Source organism: Lygodium microphyllum, chromosome 16 (assembly GCF_053477565.2).
Source record: "Lygodium microphyllum isolate KBCC chromosome 16, Lygodium_microphyllum_v1.1.10, whole genome shotgun sequence".
In the NCBI taxonomy this organism is placed as follows: Eukaryota; Viridiplantae; Streptophyta; class Polypodiopsida; order Schizaeales; family Lygodiaceae; genus Lygodium; species Lygodium microphyllum.
This window is the reverse complement of record NC_141150.1, coordinates 32,447,612-32,466,042: the sequence shown is the minus strand read 5'-3', so window position 1 is coordinate 32,466,042 and position 18,431 is coordinate 32,447,612.

The following is an 18,431-nucleotide window of genomic DNA, read 5'->3' as shown; positions in this document are numbered from 1 at the left end:
CACAAATACCGAGTTTAACACTGTACTCTATGCCTAAATCCTTACACGTCAATGTCTTCTGGGAAGGTTCCGAGATGCATGCGGTCTTACCGGTTTTAGCTTTAGGCGATACAACAAGAAAGGGAATCGTGGACACGGGGGCTGGGGTTAGTGTGCTTAGCCATGCAGTGCTTTAGACTTGGGGAAACCCACCCGTTGAGACTGCTAGGTTTAATGTCACACTAGCAAACGATATGAGAGTCAAGCCATTTGGGGTGCTTAAGAATTGGCCAGTGAAGATCGCAGGTGTCCAGTTCTCCGTTGACTTTATAGTCATGAAGGGAGTGGACTATGACATCCTGTTAGGCCGACCTTGGATGCGCAATGCTAGAGTCATCAAAGATTGGGGTAACGGCTTGATCTTCCTTGGCAATAAGATGAACGCCGTGAGAGTAGAGATGGACACCTGGAAGACCTCACCAGTCGACTTAGATGCCATCTCTGCTATGCTCAAGGGTAATGCTCAAGTCAAAAAGTCCTATGGGCCCTTGACCAAGTATATTCCATGCCCAGAGGACGAGCGGGATTGGATGCATGTCCTTGCTACAATCGACCTGCCGTTCTCTGATCATGAGGTGTATGAGCAAGCCATCAAAACAATCGGCAAGGCTAACGATACGCCCTTCGTACCAGTCTGCATGATGGCAGGAAGCCTTCGTGGAAAACCGAAGCCCATCAACTTCCAAGTCCCAACCAACAAAAGGGAACTCTAGGAGATACTGGAATACCTAACGAACAAGCTAGCTGGCAATCCAACTGCAAATTTCAAACCACTCCAGGATCTCTTAGATGTATCCAAGTGGCGATGGACCAGAGTGCATGACTTAAACCTCATGTACAACTAGGCCCTGGTTCCTGAACAACGACCAGAGATATACCAAGCCCTAGGAGACAACGAGCAGTCTGATGAAGAGAATTCTAACGAAGAATACAAAGACTGCCAATCCTTCAGTGATGAAAGTGAGGGTGAGGTAGATACCGTGGAATACAACACTGAAGGACAAGAAATAGAGCAAATACGCGCAGACTCCAAGCCGCAGAAAAAGAGTATCTTCAGGATGGAGCGAGGACCATGCGCATGGAATGTGATCGCGCCTGGTTGGAATACATAGGAGCCATAGACCTTGAGCAAGTGGGCCTAGCCCAGCTAGGAACGACATCAGTATTTAGGACTAAATCACCATTTGAACTGCGTCCACCAGGGGAGACCACCTCTTCTAGCGAAGACGGAGGGTTCGACTCTAAATTAGAGGTTAGTTCGGATAGTGATCTAGAAATCCCTAGGCCACCCACAACCAGACGCACCAAGGGAGACCTACTCATCCACCTAAGGCGCAGATGATTAAGGCAGAAAAAGGCAAAACAACCCAGGGATACATGAACGGAAGAACAACGAAAACCGCAGGACCTCCCTAAACGATTTACGAAATTCAAAAAAGAGGATAGGGTAGTGGTCTTGTTAGGTGCCAAACGTCCAGCGCAGACGAGCGAACCAATCGAGGGACCAGCCAAGGTCAAAGAGGTGGACCTAGCCCAGGAAGGGGAAACACCCCGACCAGTCTTCATTGCCGATGACTTGACTGATGAAGAAGAAATGAGTATTGTCACTCTTTTGCGAGAGTACATAGACGTATTCGCCTGGTCCTTAGAAGAGCTTAAGGGGATAGATCCAAGTGACGTGACTCACAACATACCCATGATGCCAGATGCAACGCCGGTCAAGTAGCGACCGTACCTTATGAATCCAAAATATGCTCATGCTGTCAAAGGAGAGATTGATAAGCTGATGAGAGTGGGATTCATTTACGAAATTGAGCACACAGATTGGGTATCTTCCATATTCATCGTGATGAAGAAGAATGGAAAAATCCGAGTGTGCATCAATTGTAAGAAGGTGAACGTTGCTACCAAGAGGGACAACTATCTGTTGTCGTACACCGAGCACATGCTTGAGAGAGTGGCAAGCGAGGAAGCCTACAGTTTTTTGGACGGCTTCTTAGGGTACAACTAGGTGCAAGTGCATCCTGCGGACAGGCATAAGACGACCTTCGCCACAGAGTGGGGCATCTTTGCTTACATAGTCATGCCCTTCGGGTTGACTAATGCCCCTGTCACTTTCCAACGCCTCATGTGCACCATCTTTAAGGACATGCTTTGCAAGGAGTTAGAAGTCTTTGTCGACAACCTCTGTGTCCACTCGGCCTGGATCGAACACCTAGACAAACTCCAAGTAGTCTTCGAGCAGTGTCGCTTATATCGTCTCTCCTTGAACCCCTTAAAGTGCCAGTTTTGGGTGAAGCATGGATGCATCCTAGGGCATGTGGTGTCGAAGAATGGCATTGCCACTGACTTCTCGAAGGTCAGGGTTATTGTTGACCTTCCACCCCCAAACAACTATAAGGGAGTTCAATGCTTCCTAGACCATACTGGATACTATCGGCGGTTTGTATTGAATTATGTGTTGATCATTAGACCCTTGTACAAGCTGCTTATTGTCTTTGAATGGACCAAAGCATGCCAACGGGCATACGAAGAGTTGAAGAAGGCTCTAACCACAGCACCAATCCTACGAGCCCCAGATTGGACCATTACTTTCCACGTGCATATCGATGCTTCTAAGTTTGCCATGGGGGTAGTGTTGTGCCAACCTAGCGAACACAATTTAGACTATCCAGTGAGCTTTGCTAGTAGACAACTCACTGAGACGGAAATGAACTACTCGACGATGGAAAGAGAGGGATTAGCCATGGTATTTGTGTAAAATATTACACGGCGCAGCGAACAGAATCTGAGAAAGAGATAGAGAGAGTACACAACAGATAAGAGGAGAATCAGTAAATTCTTTAACTCCAAACAACTGATACAAAGATGGCTCTGTCCACCCGTGCGCTTCCACGTGTAAAGCTTAGATGGCGATCTAGATAGAAGATAGATGGAGAGCTTAAGGCTAGCTGGAACAACAACTCTGACTGGGTGAAAGATGGATGATCGATAGCTATGAAGGGGTTTAGCTTTTATAGCTTGTGAAGGGGGTCATGATGGATGACCTTCCATATGCACTTGTGTCTGTTGACCTTCCATGTGCCCATGTGTCTGTTGACCTTCCATATGCACATGTGGCTATTGACCTTTCATATGCACATGTGTCTGTTGACCTTCCATGTGCCCATCCACTAGTTGGCTAGGGAATATTCTAGGAAATATTCCCTTTACCATTGGCTAGGGCCCTTGATAACTCTCTTACCCGGCAACTCGATGCAATGTGCCTCGATTTGCTACCAGCTTAACTACTCTATCTAACCCAAAGATTAGACCCACAACGGTCACCTTTTTGCCATCCGGTCACATAGACCTCATCTGATATACAAGTCAGGACTCAACCAATGTCTGGGCTCACATATGGCTTCTCCTCATAATGGGGGCCTTACAACTTTGAGCACCATGGAACATTGGTAGCACCTAATGAGGGTGGGGCATTGATCATATCTAACAATTTGATGTGAAGAAATTCAGGCATTATCTTTTGGCCACACCCTTTACCTTCTTCGTGGACCATCAAGCCTTGCTCTATCTAGTAAACAAACCTTGTGCTACAAGACGGATAGCTCGATGGCTCCTTCTGCTTTTAGAGTTCGACTTCTCCGTGGTGGTACGGAAGGGAAAACAACATTACATGGCTGATCACATGTCATGCATTCCCATCGGAGAAGCCGCTGGATAAGGTATTGTTGATGAATTACCCGACGCCCATCTGTTTAACCTTTCTAGCGAGAGAGAGATCTATTTAAGGCTGATCTAATGCCATATTGAACAGATGACATAGTCTAAGTGCTTGAGCACGGACTGCCTGACCGACTGATAGAAAAAGCCTGACTTAGGCAATTAGTCCTTAAGATCCAGCCCTATTAGCTGATTGCTGGCCAACTCTATAGGCTGGGGTAAGATGGGTTGCTACGTAGATGTGTTTGCAAGCATGAGATGCACGATGTGCTCTCAGAGGCACACGGCGGTATTGCTGGAGGGCACTTTAGCGGGGATACGACAACTCAAAAGGTGCTGCAGTCTCAATTGTGGTGGCCCACGCTCTTTCGCGACGCAGCACGATTTGTCAAGCACTGTGACGAGTGCCAACAAACAAAGTTTCCGATTCGCAAGGATCAAATGGAATTAACCCCAGTTACAACCCTTCGAAAAATGGGAAATTGACTTCATTGGACCCATCAGTCCTGCGGGACAGTATTCGCAAGCAAAGTACATCATTGTAGCCATGGACTACCTCACAAAATGGGCAGAAGTGAGAGCAACACGAAAAAACTACTCTAGAACGACTGCTATGTTCTTATGGGAGCAAGTGATTTCATGATTCGGCTGCCCCATCGAACTGGTCAGTGACCAAGGCACGCACTTCATCAATGAAGTGATCGCGCATCTCCTGTCCACCTTCCTCATCATCCATTGCAAATCCTCGCCATACTACCCTTAGGCAAACGGCCAGGCCAAATGAACGAATAAGATTCTTGTCAATGTTCTGACCAAGGTCGTCTCTGTTTCACGCAATGACTGGGACAACAAGCTGATGGCAGCTTTGTGGGTTTACCGCACAGCTTATAAAACGGATGTCGGTCGAACCCCCTTTAGGCTGACATATGGAACAGAAGCGATTCTACCATTAGAATTCTTCATTCCTAGCCTAAGAATAGTGCTTCAAGAACGATGGGAAGGGAAGGAGGCATGGACACAACGCCTAGTTGAACTCAAACGCCTCTCGGAGACTCGTCTTCTAGCCACCCATGCACTGATCTGTGAGAAAGCCCGACGCAAGAGCTGGTTTGACCAGCACATCAAGCAGCGCGAGTTTGAACAGGGTGACTTAGTGCTCCTCTACTGAGTTAAGGGGCATAAGCAAAAAATGAAATTTAGAGGTCTTGGACCCTTCAAAGTTCGTGCGATCAGTCGAACAGGCAATGTCGAACTTGAGACCCTAGACAGTGAAGGAATAGACTTTTTCAATGGCAGTCGTGTCAAGAAGTACTACCCTTCTACACATCCCTTGCATGAGCCACCAATGTTAGAACCGCCTGTCAAAGTACGAGTAGCCATAATCATTGAAATCGACGATGAGGATGAGGAAGCCGTAGAGCCCGCATACCTCCATATCACAGTCACTGCCAACCAAACATGCGTTTTTAATGAGGATGAGGAAGCCGTAGAGCCGCATACCTCCATATCATGGTCACTACCAACCAAACATGTGCTTTTAATGCCCTGATCGACGAGGGAGCAGACTGCAATGTCTTAACTCACGATCATTGGACCCAACTTGGCAAACCACAACTTCAACCCACCACTAACAAATTAAGCCCATATGGGGCCCACTCATACACACTTCTGGGCAAGTGCAGAGCCGTCGTCTCTATCGAGTCTGCGACTGTACCATTGATTTTTTACGTGTTGCCAGACACTAAAGACGCAGGCACAGAGTTGCTGCTGGGGCGAACTTTCAAAAAGTAGGCTCACTGCAATGTCGATTACACGTTGCAGCGCATCCACCTTGCAATAGGCTAAGGAGGGGGTAGTGCGCGGCCGCCACTCCCCGAATTTCATAGACTGCAACCTATAGCAGCCAAAGTTAAGGCCCCACAGCCTCGCCATCAATGGATGCCTAAACAGCTGCAACAGCTGCCTAGGAGTCGACACTCCTACCCTCATAAGACCAGAAACTCTACACCTAGGAGGCCCAGATGCAGTTTCAGGAATAGATGTGTAATCAGTCAAAGATGGGTCCCCAAAGCCCTCTTGCACGCACAAGGCTACTATGAGGGCAATGCTTGGATATGGATACCTAAGGCCCACACGCGATCGTAAAACCTCAAAACCACAAGCCGCAGAGCTTCCCTGACCAACAACCATCAAGTTCATCCACGCGTGAACCCAAGAGAGTCACCCAAGCCTATCGACCCAAGTGACAGCCAACATCACAAGAGTCATCACTTGCCAAAGTTGATTCGACTTCCCAACTCCATCCTGAAAGCAGCAGGCCGTCACACTCGAGGCTACTGCTAACCCAACCATAGTCCTAGCGACCCAATCGCAAGCTCAAGAACACTCACAACCTCAACTTTTCGTCGCCAAAGGCTCAAAGTCAGCTCAAACTCGAGGCTACTGCTAACCCAACCATAGTCCCAGCGACCCAATCCTTTCTCACACTAGCAACTGATTTAGCTGAAGAAACAGGGGATGACGTGGTGGATTGCATTAAGCGACTGGACGCCACTTTTGTGTCACTAGCTCTGAGCTACGATCGCCTAGACTTAGGCCTATTGGATGAATCCTTCGCAACCGAAGTTCAAACGATGCCTTGTTATTGGGAAACGTTGAATTTCGCATTCGCAAAAGCCGCTACCTCCACTGCTGAATTGCTCAGCAGTGAGATATCCAAGGAGCAGGCCATCAAGCAATGCCTCATCCCGTCATACGATCAGCGAACCACTTCGACGATCATGGAACAGGAAATCACAGTGTTATCAAAGCTCGCTGATACCGACTCCCCAGTCTTAAAGCATTGGTACACTCTTAGGCTGCAATGGGAAGTCGAAGGGTGCCGCATAATGACCAACGCTGAGCAGCACCGCACTATCAAAACGGCAGAATACGACCCCACATATGTCGCGCCAACCTCATATCGAATGTTAACCACTCTTCGAGGCCGTCCCATAGAAGAACACATCAAAGGACACCCCTACCTCGACTGCTTGTTGACCGAGGAGGAGTTACACATTGCTAGCCGAGTCAACTCTGGTGACTTTCTAATAGATGTTCTCACATACATCACACAAGTGGGGATTAAACCCTTTGATCTGGACCGTGATGCTCACTTAGAGTACAATCCCCAATTCTATAATTGGCTCCTTCACAAGTAAATCCTAAGCTGCCATGCCAAATGCCTTCACCTTTCTAACTCTAAATCCTAGGAAGGATTCTTCTTAAGTTGGAAGGGGAGGGGGAATTAGTGAAACACGTAAAACATATATTATGAAAAACAGGCAAAAAGTTAAAGGTTGAAAAGGAAAATCTACAGTGGTTCTTAATGAATTCATTCAAAAAGCATAGAGTTTCTCTTTTTTTTTCAACAATCAGCAAATTATTATGTCCCAAGCACTAATGAAAATGACAGTTTATGACAGGAACAAAAGATGTCGCAGCAAGACCACGCCCATCGACTCCCGTTCATAGACGAGGAAAGAGAGCAATATCGCATCTACCTAGAAAACCGCGCCTTCAGCCAGCTCAAGTTTCGAACCCCGTCCACAACATAGAAGTTGTGGTGGCTAGGGAGGAAGCAGCTAGGAGGGTGGTCGAGCAATGTAACCTTAGCAAGTACCTTGAAAAATTCTCACAGGAGCTGGACCGCCTGAAGTGTGTGGAGTTCCTCAGATCATACGACCCAGACCAAGAATGCGGCACAGTGACGGTGGGTAGAGGAGAAAGTGCCAAGCAGGTGCAGGTCAGTCTAGACCTAGCCTTGGTGGAGAAGGTGTTGGGATTGGAGCCAAAGACGGAGAGAAAACAGAAGAGGGATGTCTATGCTATGCTGAAAATGAAAAAGGAGGAGGTGCTCACCAATGACAGCATCAGCATCCTAGACATCCCCGACGCAGAAGCTAGGCTGCAAGCAAAGCTAGTACATGTGCTCTTCTCCAGCCAGCGCTACAACTCCCTGATGCATCGAATCAGTGTGCCTGTGCTGGAGAACATAGCGGCCCACACTCTGGACGAAGTTGACAAGAACGGGTATGTGCGAAAAAATATCGACCAGGCAGCTAAAGCATTGGCTTTAGGAAGTGTGCCAGCAGGTGGAGGGTATCCAACCTCCAAGGCTACAGAAAGGAAGAAAGCTTCATCCAAGGCCTCATACATCGGGTATGGAGGTGTCTTGACTGTGCTCATCCAAGAGGCAGAAAGAGAGACGCAGAATGCAGAAGAGGGAGAAGGAGAAACGCCCAATAGGACGCCCCCTCACCAGGACAGAGAAGAATCTACCGATAGAACTGAAATAGATGAAGAAGGGGAAGAACAGGAAAGCATGAAGGCGACCAAGAAACCCAAAAACAAGACAAGTCAAAGGAAGAAAAAGGATGACGAGGGCCACAAGAAAGAGAAAGAGGACTTAGAGAAGGCCAAGAGAGAGTCCCTTAGGGAGGCCAAGGAGAGGAAAAAGAAGAAAAAACAGGAAGAAGAAAAGGAAAAGGAGCAATTATAGAAGGCTAAGAAGGCATCAAAGCAGGAGGCAGAGGAGAGAAAAAGAAAGGAAAAGGAAGAAAAAGAGAAAAAGAAGAAAGAGCATAGAATAGCAGAAGAGGAAAGGCGAAGAAAGACTGATGAAGAAGAGGAAGAACTAAGAAGGAAGGAGGAAGAGGACCTGGCTGAAGCTACACGCTGGTCCATAGAACAACAAAGTAGAGCAGATGAACTGGGGAGTTTGAGCCCACGTAGAGAAGAAAGGCCTGGGTCAAGCACACAAGTGCCGGAGATTGTGCCGCCCGATGTCATTGAGGGCAAGGGCAAGGTCCCAATGCACCCAATTCCTACTCTATTGGTGCCTCCCACCAAGCCAACTACCATCACCCCCAGCATCCCCACCAGTACAGACGTATCAAATCTTGTGGCATGGATGCAGTACTTCATTAACAAGGAGATAGCCCAGGGGGCGAGCACTGAAACTACGGCTACAGGGCAAAAGCGACCGGCCATAGATGCAGAGTTTAGACAAGATCCTAAATGACAAAAGGTGGAGGTCTCAACAACACCCATCCAAACAACGATGATGCCGCCAGCTAATTACGACGAATATGTCGCCGAGCTACTCTCTCAGTTGGAGAAAGCTAAGGAGGAACGAAAGATAGCTGTGGGGCTGAGTTGGCAGCTGAGAAGGAATCAATAGCCACCTTCCAGAGTGAAAAAACAAGGATGTTAGCCATGTAGCAAAGGGAGATCGCGGATCTCAAGCAGGAAATAAAGGCTAAGGATGACAGAGAAGAGCACTGGAGGCAGCAACTCGAGAATGAAACACAGGAGCTGGTGAAGATGCAAAGAGAACATAAGCTCTTGGTAATGCAATATTAGGAGCTCATTGCAAAAACTGCTAAAGTTGAAGAGCTCATGGCTAAGCTCAACACCAGGGATGAGAAAAGAAAGCAGGACATGGAGGGGCAGCAAGAAGAGATTGAGCGCCTAACCGATTAGTTGAACTCTGAGAAAGAAGAACAAAAGAGGCTGATCAGGGAATTGGAGGACCAAGAGCAAAGGCTCATGATACTGACCCTAAAGCAAGGGGAGAGCATGGAGGAAATGAACAAGAAAGCAGAGGAGTGGGAGGTGCATAATGAAAAGAGGGTGAAGACACTGGCATGGCGCCTTGCTCTGGTAGAAAAGGAAAAGATCATTGTAGAGAGCAAGGCAGAAGCCACCCAAGTGGCCTTCAGTGCCCAACAAAAAGCCTTCCTCGACACCATCATGGACACTACCCGCCCAGAGGAGGGAGAGTCATTGGAGGTGGCACAAAGGAAGCTCAGCATTGCACGTAGAGCCCTACACGTAGGACTGGAAATGCCACCCCAACCTGCGGAGGTTAGGCTGAGCCTGGACGAGCAACAGAAATACCTACTGCTGGCCGGCCTAACCCCCCCAGGAAGTGGATGCCCTAGGATTTAAAGAGAGAGCACCACAGGAAAACCGACAGGGGGAGGAAGCCGAACTCGAATTCGACATGGGCAGCTTCCGAGAAGAGGTGATCCCACAACCCCCCTCACCGCACATTCAGGAATAGCAACCACTTGACCCACCCCTGGACAGACAAGCCACACTCAAGGAGCGACAGAAAAAATTGGTGGAAGAAGCCAGAAAAAGGCTGCAGGCCAAGCCAGTCGTGCAGCCATCCACATCCCTTCCACCATGCCCTGATGACCTCCCAATGCAATTCCACGCAAAGTAATGGAGGACGTGATCACGGCTGGCAGCCGACTGGGCCAAAAATGGCTAGACGATAGGGCAAAGACCCCCACTCTATGGGGCACGGAGGAAGCAAAATTTTGGCAAGACAAAGTGTACGAAGTGCCGCACACTGTAAGGGGCTATAACTGCCAACCCCTCTGGAGAAGGCGAATATGCAATATCAACATGCTCGCCTGGATGGCATTTTGTAACACCCTGCCCTACGAGAGGAATGACCCCACATTGATGGTGTATCCTTGTAGGGTAGGCGTGGATTTTGTCGCCACCCTCCATGGGCGGCATGACTTTACCATAATCTACAATTCCAATGCCACCTCTTTCGAGAATGCCCTCCTTTTTGATTTAGCAAGCCTAACCGACTCCATGACGCACTTCCTCATAGAATTCTCCTCTTGTCCTGATCCCGCTTTTATAACTACGTGTAATTACCTTAGGCTTCTTAAGCTCCTACTCAAGCAAGATCCGGCACTGCAGGAGAATGGCTTGCCTCCCCTCTTTTTTGATCCCAATGCTATTGATAGCTGTGCTATGGCATGCTTAATGATGAGAGCTAGCCTACTACCATCCTTTTGCCTAGCTCTCCTAGAGGACATGAGTGATAGCCAATTCACTAGGTGTAATCACCCCTTCCTTTCCACCACCTCTCTCCACGTCCGCATGAACATGAAAGGGTACATGCAAAGCCACCAATTTTTGCGCAAATCCATCTGCCCTCCTTCCCCCCCTCGTTCGGACGAAGAGGATTAGGCCTAGCTGTCATTCATTCCACAAAAAAAAAAATTGACTGGTCAATATCACCCACTTGTAGAAGCACTTATCACCACAAAAAGCACAATCACTGCACCTAGGGGTCCTTAAGTTAGGTGTGTGCGATGGCTTCGGTCGGCCGGCTCCACTCCCAACCCCCTAGCCCTTTTTGCTCCCCCACTTCATGCTTAGGGCACATCAAGGGAAGGACACACCTAGGGAGGTAACACTCACCTATGGTTAGACCTGTCACCCTAAGCCACTGGCACCACACCCCCTTGGCACAAATGGGGTCCTCAAGTGTGGGACATCACCCAGGCTTTCCTGCGGTTAGACCCACCTCCCCATTCCAGTAGCAACGAGCACACTACACCAACACGCTGAGGAAAGCACCCCCCTAAGGTAGAGCACCGCACCTTCTCCTTCAGGCACCCCAAAAGCGCCAAACCACCAACTTTGGAGGCCCTCGTCAACCCATGATATCCAGTTAGCTGCTCCGACAAACATCATTCTTAAGCTCCCACAAGCACCTGAGTTTACATGTGGCTCTCACCCTTCCACCAATCTAACGATGAAGTGCCATGGGACTCGCACCCATCTAGGAGGGGGGTAATGTTAACCCCAAGTCGAGATGGCGGAAAAATGAAGGAAAAAGCAAAAGGAAGATGGAAAAAGAGCAAAGACATGCAGGCGGCCTCTAAAGATGAACTAGGGCAAAAAGCACAACTTTAAATGAAAAGGCACCTCAAAAAACTGGGAAAACTCTTGTAAAAGAGCGCCAGGCTCCCTCTTGTGCCAATTGTAAAATATTAGATGGGTGTAGGCTAGAGGCATAAGGCTAGAAGAGGGAAATGGAAAAAGGACCTTGCCACAATGGCCGGTCATGTAAAAAAGGGATGGATGCCCATGGGATTTTAGGGTTTGTATATATAAAGTTCAAAAAGTGAATAAGAGCTCATTCTTTTGGTGTGTGGCAACAAGAGTCTTCTTCTTCTTCTCTCCTTCTCATCTTCTTGCTTGTGTGTGCTCTTGAGAGAGGGAGTGTGAGAGTGTCAAGGAGTGAGTGTGTGAGAGGGAGGGATCAAGAGGGTGAAACTCTTCACCATCTCCTCTTTTCTTCTTCTCTGCTCTCCTCTCTTCTTGTGCGCACGGCTATGGAGGATGGAGTTTGGAGGTGGAGAAGGCTTGAGGATGCTTGAGCTTGCATCTAGGATCGTGAAGCTATCAGCATGTGTGAGAGAGGAGGCAACTCGTATCGGCATTAAGGTAAGCTCACTACACTCGTAGGATCGACGTCGCGTTGGCTAGGTGAGAGCTAGCCATTAGAGCTCGCTTGGAACGCTTGAAACAATAAGCGGTCCGTGGGTCTTGGTGGTAGAGCGAGAGCTCCCACAATATCTTTTTCAATTATGGTCCTGGGGCGCTCTTACAATTTGCTCCTAATATCAATTCAGGGCTACTTTGGGGATTTCTTACTAAAACGTCCTATTTTGGCCCCCGCTGGTTGTGTGGATTATAAGTCAGAGCAATTGATCACCTTTCTATTCTATTATAGACACATCGAATTGTTTATCGTCATATTCATCGAACACCCCTTGCTATTTATGTGCAAGGGGTTAGCCAATAACCTAATGCATTTAGTGTACGTTCGGAGGAGCCCTCAACCTTGGTCGATCTTATGCTTTAGTAGAGTTCTGTCGGGACCAAGGGTTTGTTTCAACAGTATGCTGCTGAATGGTCATTTCAGGAATTATTTCATTAGGCCAAGAGGGCCATGTGTTTGTCTAGTGCAAGTGCGATTAATGTTTTTATTTTAGTGTTGTGCTATATAGAGTCAAGGGAATCTAGGGGAGCCTCTTGTTCTACAGAAGCTTGTTGTAGCCAAGTCCAGGTGATATTTTTCCTTTACGAGTACTTTCTCTCTGTGCTATATGTGTTCATGTACTTATGGGAAATTTTTCTTTTGTTGGGGAGCAACAATGAAGCCATCAAGTGCTAGGGTTAGGCTTGATGTGTCTGAGAGAGGTCTGACAGTTGGCCACCTCCTATCAAGACATTGTTAGGCATTCTAAAGAATTGTTTTAGAAGGTAGTCCTAGTGACCCTATTCTACTAGCCTGCTAGGCAGTTGTTTCTAGGAGCTTTTAGGCTGTTAGAGAGGCCTGCCAAAATAAAAGACGAGCAAATATTAAATATACTTAGGATATAAAAATAGAGAGATGTGTAAAAATGTATTCTAACCCCTTAAATAGAAAAGGAAAAGAAGAAAAATCTTAAGAGCAATTGATCATCACCTTGCGAGGGCTTGGTAGGTTCCTAGGGAGAAGTCAGAGACTTGGGGCCAATGCCTTGTCTTCCTAGGGGAGGTATCTAGCTAGAAAAAAATTGTATTAAGGAAGGTTGGAGTAAAAATAAAATTAACAGAAGAAAGAAAGATTCAAAGTGTTGCCTTGCGAGGGCTTGGTAGGTTCTTCGGCGTATCGAGTCAGGACCTAAGGTTGATGCCCTATTCTCCTTGGGTCACTATGCTCAAATCCCTCCTTTTTACACACCCAAGCATGGAAACTTGAAGGAAAAACATCATAAAATGAAAATATATGATGACCAGGCTATAGGAGTCCTCGCCTAGTAAGAGTTCCTAGTCCAGTTTTCCTAAGTTGGGTCGGTAGTTCAGGCCACCACCTAGGATGACTTCTTTGATGGTTCTTTTTAGATGGTTTGTGTTGGCACAGTTGGTTAGCAACTCGCTCTAGATTTCTATTTGAGTATGCTTGGCCTATCCCTCATGGGTTTCATGCCTTGATTTGGTTAGGGGTTAGGGTGAGAGTTATGTTTGTACTTTGCTATGTATTTTGTTTTGTGGCAACTTGATACTTTTTATGGTTGTTTTTTTGTGTAGATTAGTTCATGGGATTTGATATGTTGAGTCGTCCTATCCCCCCTGATCACCAATGAGAGCAGAATTTAAAAGCCCAAGACATGCCAAAAAGGAGCAATATGATGCAAATTTTACGTAGAATATAAAAATCGATAGAAGCGAAAGATGCGGATTTGATGATTTTAAGTGACTGTGAAGACGAGAATGCAAATTTAGACCTTTACGATGGTTGCAAATTTCTCATAATTTTTCTGACTGCCAAATCAAAGTAAGATGAATTTTTAGCAGTTCAAGACCTCAAGTTGGATGTGCAAGATATTTCAAATTGTCAATGACGGGGAAGAACTCAAAGCCTTGCATCGGGAAGGCAAAAACTTTTGGCCAAAGGTTAAATGGAAATGGGCCATGGGCCTTTTGGGGGCCCAAAGGCCCCAAATTTTTGGGGGGGGTTTTCAAAATAGTGTGAGTAGTTGCCAGCCACCCCCCCCATTATGACAATTTGTAGCAAAGGGGGGTGAAGAAGCTGCACACAACTAAGCAATCAAATCGTCTCCATCGAATCTTCAAATTTTTTGCTCTCCATCGTCGCCTGTTGTATCATGGGAAATGATTGCCTAGTTTGAAATTGCAAAAATCAATCTTTCTCTCTCCTCCCTCTCTCTCCTCTTAGTGCCCATTTCTACACATCAATCTATGAGAGAAAGGGGTTGTGCTAACCCCAGTGCAGGACAAGAAAAAAGAAAAGCAAAAAGTCAACAAGAAGGAGACAAAGCAAAAGGTGCAAAGGAAACCTCAAAAAAATGCAAAAGATGGAAGGCACATTTTTAAATGAAAGACGCCCCTAAAATTTTGTAAAAGAGCATCAGGCTCCCTCCTATGCAAATTGTAAAATCTAGACGAGCATAGGTGAAGGGATTAGGTAAATAGAATGGAATAGGAAAAGAGGACCTTGGCAAGATGCCCAGTTATGTAAAAAAGGGGATGGGTGCCCAAAGGATTTAGGGCTTGTATATAAATTCAAAAAGTGAATGAAAAGCTCATTCTTGGTGTGTGGCAAAAGTAGCTCTCTTCTTCTTCTCTTCTCTTCCTCTTGCTTGTACTTGTGCTTTTGCTTGAGAGAGGGAGTGTGAGAGTCTGAAGGAGTGAGTGTGTGAGGGTGAAGGACCATGGTGGAGAAGCTCTCCATCTCCTCCTCTTTTTTTCTCTTCTCTTATCCTCTCTTGTCTTGTCTTAGGCATGTGGCTATGGTGGATGGAGATTGATGATAGAGGGTTGAGCTTGCTTGAGCTCGCATAAAAAATCATGGAGCTATCAGAGTGCTTAAGGGCGGCTACTCATTTGGGCATCAAGGTAAGCTCACTACACTTGTAGGATCGGAAGTGTGTTGGTTAGATGAGAGAGAGCCATTAGAGCTTACTTGAAATGCTTGAAACAATAAGCAATCCATGGGTCTTGGTGGTGGAGCGTGAGCTCCCACTTCATTTTGGTTCCATTGCTTGCCAGGACCAATGTATTCAAGCTTGAGCACTTGCGTGTTTCAAATTGAGTGTCAAAGTAGGGTTTCATCCCCAAACTAGAGCTTGATGTAGGTGGGAGATTTGGGAGTTTAATCCTTGAATCAAGTAAGTATTTTGAGTTTTTAATGATTAGACAAGTAGGATAAATCATTTCAGTACTTGAGCTTTGATTTTTGTTGTATTTAGAGTAGGAAACAACCAAGAACTAGAAGTGAATCACTTTAGGGTTACTGCTGTAAATAAGTCTGATTCCAGATAATCAAACGATCTAATTTGGAAATTGAACCACTCGGACACCACCCAACCCATCCAATTAGGCATGTGACTCATCCGATGATTTGGACAATTGGACCAACCAAAATCGGACACATCAGAATCAGAAAATTGGACCAACCAAAGTTGGATAGTAATCGAATGCTTGCAAATCGGACTAGAAGCTGACAATAAAAATTTTCCAAATCCAACACATCCCAGGCTAGATAGAGCACCTCTCGTAGTAGGGAAACCTTCCAACAACATTTCAAATGCATTGGACAACTTGTAGAGCCTCCTGATTGCGGGAAGTGCGACTTGACGACCTTAAAGTGGCAGCTAGCAAACCTGTTGGCTATCTGCCCATTTAGAGCCCCAAGTTGACCCATAGACCCCGATTACACCTTGACCAAGTTAAGATACATAGAAGATTCCCTAGTGAACCTGTAAGAGTGGCCAGTAATTGCACTTAAAGCCATATTTGGGCAGAAATGGAACTAGGAGAGAGCAAGAACTACATTCATCATCCTGCATTTGCACCTCGCATTGTTTGTCACTTGAAGTGTACTTGAAAGCTGAAAGCCTGATTTTGCACCATACAGGAAAAGATCATCATGCACACCTTGAGTGAATGTAAGTTGAGGGTTGTTTGTAATAAGAAGGAACACACTCAGACATAACAAGTAGAACGAACCCACTAATAGGAGACGACCCTCAAACTTAGACAAATGATTGAGAACCCTAGTCAGTAGGACAAAGAGAGAGCCAACGCAGAATGCCAAAGGCATCAAAGGACTGACACCGTTGGAGGCGCAACAGTGCTCAACCTAATCAACCTCATCAATAGCCTAGTGGAGCAAGAAGCTGCAGACATGTCAAGATCTAGCTCCCAACCATGAGAATGACTAGCTCGACTTGGGAAATTTCCCAGTCAACATCCAACAGATGGCGAACAAATACGACTTACAAACCAAGATGGACCACCATGGTAGGCCATATGAAGACATCATAGTAGACCTCAAGGAGGAGAAGAGATTAGCACGGCAAGTTCTACGGAAGATAGCACCCTACAACCACGAGCAATAAACTAGGAAGTTGCAGTAAGACATTTAGATGCAAGAAGTCCAGCGTGTTTTAGCTCTAACTAATAGGAATCATATAGGACCTAATGCGAAAAGGGAGAGACTGCTAGAGGCAAACTTGACATTGAGCAAGCTTCTCATGAAGTGACTCATAGACAATATGTGTGCAGAGAGCAAAGTGTAACATCCTTAGCAACCTCATTGCTGGCAGGGGTAGGAGTCAACCAAGGCTCCAAGAGCTAGTTGAAAATCCCTGTAGTTGCGAAGCAACTAGACAAATATGAGCCGATACAGTTTCGTAGAATAGTTTGAACAAGTTTGCGAGGCTAAGGACTTCACGAATCTTGCCTAATGCTCGCAAGCCTTCAACCTATGCCTAGGTCTCAAGGAGGGTAGGACATGGTACACTAGCTTAGACGCGGCAAAGTGCAAAAACTTCAACAACCTCAAGAATCTCTTCATCATCAAGAGGTTCTCTGAGGCTGGGTATTTGGACAATCTCATAGTTAAGCTGATGAACGTCAAGCACAAGGACAAGGAGGACATCATGGATTATGTTACCCATGTGCAGATTCTCTTTAAGAGAATCTTGACTAACGAACGACCCAGTGAGAGAGCGGTCTCCACATTCTTTATAAATGAAATTCACAACAAGGAACTCTACAAGGCCTTGGCAAGCAACTCAAGATCGTAGAGAGATATGCTAGCTAGGGTCTTCAAAGAAGCCATATGAGTGGATGACCAGCTCAAAGAGAGAAGCTCTAGGAACTCAAATTGAGGTGATGCTAACTCCAGATCCTTAAAGAGAGCCACAACATCTAGCGAATGATCAGTCCTGAGCATCCAAATAAAGGGAAAAGCATTGACCAAAGCCGAGAGCTAGCAAAGACGAAGATGGAGCTAGCAAGGCTGCAAGAGATAATAAGAAGACCTACGTGCCCACATGTTTAGTGTATGCATTGAGGTGGAAATCACCTTCCAGCAGAATATCAGGACCCTAGGTCCCGAACTTGTGCCAATTCCGATAGATTCAGCCATGACACCACGCATTGCAAGCTACCAAGGAGGCTTCCATACTCGCAATTGTACAATTAGCCATACCTAGGGAATAGGCCACCAAACTTCTTTAGAAGGAGAGCCCCATTGGCTCTTCCAACACCTAACAACATGAAACCAGCCATCCCTAGAATGGAGATTAATCCCACATGCATCCCTAGGCCACCTTGATCTTTTGTAATCCACCCACCAAATGAGCTCTAGTCCATTACGTGCGCGAACCAAATGATGACCAGGCATACATACACCCTTATGTCTTGTATGACAAAGAGGGAAACCCCATCCTCATGGACTATCGACTAGTGATGGTGATGTCATTAGGCAAAGGTAGAGGTAGATGCCTGGGAGGGCTGAACCAAGAGCCAATCCAATGTTGGACTTGCGATCACCCATGACACATTTCTTCATGCTACCCCCAAAGGGAGCAAGCCAATAGAGAGAAGGCTGACCTTCGATACCCAGAGTGTGGAATCACCCATCTGTTTACCGATTGTCCTGGAAGGAAACCATCCTCTAGTTTGGTAATCGTACTATCAGTACCATTGGGATTGTTTGGAGTTGAAACACTTGACGGAGAGGCTATGCCCATCATGTTGCATGTTATGACCCGATCATAGATCGATCACACAGACGAAGCAAGCCAACATATCACTACCAAGGCCTAGTAATCTAGACATAGCCTCAATAGGGAAAAAGAGTCGTAGGTGAAGGAAGAAGAGAACTGAGGCAAAGGTCATGCTTAAGACAGAGAGTGCCACGACACTACCCATAGGAAAAAGAGTCACAAATGCAGAGGCAAAAACATCCACTCCAAAGACTGTAGAGAAGGGGACTACTAAGGTCAGGGAGT